General features: G+C 53.9%; 2 non-coding genes across 2 annotated transcripts in view; both read right to left on the bottom strand.

Annotated features, from left to right (window-relative positions):
* Positions 1-155, bottom strand: part of LOC121873636 — a 4,352-nt gene extending 4,197 nt beyond the window's left edge. Inside the window, exon 1 of the ribosomal RNA XR_006090289.1 lies at positions 1-155. This exon is cut by the window's left edge and continues 4,197 nt beyond it. This is a non-coding gene — a ribosomal RNA (large subunit ribosomal RNA).
* A 1,095-nt stretch (positions 156-1,250) lies between these two features.
* LOC121873635 lies at positions 1,251-1,414 on the bottom strand. Its single transcript, XR_006090288.1, has one exon. It is a non-coding gene; the product is annotated as a 5.8S ribosomal RNA (ribosomal RNA).
* Between the last annotated feature and the right edge of the window lie 239 nt (positions 1,415-1,653).

The raw sequence follows: 1,653 nt of genomic DNA, 5'->3' as shown, positions 1-1,653 counted from the left end.
AAATGCAACACCCCTCGTGCCCGAAGACATCGAGGTTATGCGCTGGGCTTTTCCCGGTTCAGTCGCCCTTACTAAGGGAATCCCTGTTGGTTTCTTTTCCTCCGCTTATTAATATGCTTAAATTTGGCGGGTAGCTCTCTCCTACTACGAGGTCGATCGTGGTCTCATCATCCTTAAGGGGAACAAGTTCCCCAACCACGAAGCGGAAGACGCTCTGCCACCGACTTTCTTCACCACCGACATTACCAGGCAGGAAGGTTTGAGGGGCTTGTCGCGGGGGTACCAGCGGCCATGGCGCCGGCACTCCCACCCCTGACTCCGTTCCTTCTCATTGAGTGGTAAATAGCCAATAGGAAAAGTGTTCCAGCAGAACATCTCTCGCAGAGTCATATACACACACAGTTTTAATGCATATACGCTCGTGTTCCGCCCTTACTCGGCCGCACCTTTGCCGCTTAAACTTTGACCTCTTTCCCCGTTCCCGCATGCCACAGCAGTGGCACTTGTTTATCCGGAGAAAGAGAGCGAGAGTCGCAGTATTAATTGGCGTGAGCGCCCTTTCCGGCTGCAGAACTAGTGCTCTATCCCGGCGAGCGCCGTTATGAGGCGCAACACCGTCTTTAACGCGTTTAGAGAGAACTCCCCCTGCCTCCCTCCCAGTCATGAGATAGACGTGGACTCGTGGCGAACTCTCAAAGAGAACGCCCACACCGCGTCTGACCGTGGGAGAGGGTGGAGGAGCGCGTGAGGAAGAGCACGGCGTCACCCAAGCATTCTCATCTCTCTGCCTGCACCACTACATGGTAGACTGCGGGCCCAGGCGCACTCATCAATTTAGGTTCCACTGCAATGCATGCCAAGCACTCTTTTCGAGGTGATAGACGAAATTCCGGCGGGGCTTACTTAAAAGATATCCGACCCGGTTTCGTTTCCTCTTCGTGGGATGGAGTGCCTCTTAGAACATGTGCAGCATCAGCCATGAGCGGCCGACGGCCATTCGTGTCTCTGTGGACAGCAGGCAAAAGAGCGCCTCCAGTTATTTGCGAGGGCGACAACTGTCGCTTTGTTGTGGTTGAATGTGGGTGCGCCAAGTCCATGGACTTGCTAGTGATAGGCTTGTTTTTAAGGGCACGCCTCGCGCAAGGCGCGGGCGATTAAACCCCAAGGCGGAAGCTCGGTTCGCGTTACCCTCGTGTCGGGGAGACAGTCAGCAGGCACCGAACTCGCAGCAACCAATGGATGTATATTTCCGACCCTCGTAGAGGAGTGGCGGCGACAAGCTCATATGGCTGCCGCCGCCGCAATATGCGTTCAACTTGTCGATGTATCTGGTATTCTTGCGATTCACATACCGACACGCAGTTTGCTGCGGTCTTCATCGACCCACGAGCCGAGTGATCCCCCGTTAAGAGTTGTGTATTTGCCATTTGTTCTTTTTGCGACTAACCATCACAGGTCGAGTCTCAATGAAAGGGTTTGACAGACATATCCCAAGTTTGTGGTTTCGGTTTGGCCGGACGGCTTGTTGTTGTTGTTATTTTTTGACACTTGAATTTCACTCTTTTTGGGTCAAGAGGCTTATTCGGCGGTAGTAAGGAACGGACGGGCAGCCGTCCAAAGCCCCGTCCGTCCTCCTCCTCCTCCTCAGGTCTT

This window comes from Homarus americanus, unplaced genomic scaffold, assembly GCF_018991925.1.
Source record: "Homarus americanus isolate GMGI-L3 unplaced genomic scaffold, GMGI_Hamer_2.0 scaffold1318, whole genome shotgun sequence".
NCBI lineage: Eukaryota > Metazoa > Arthropoda > Malacostraca > Decapoda > Nephropidae > Homarus > Homarus americanus.
The sequence above is the reverse complement of the archived record's forward strand: the minus strand, read 5'-3'. Positions and strand labels throughout refer to the sequence as shown.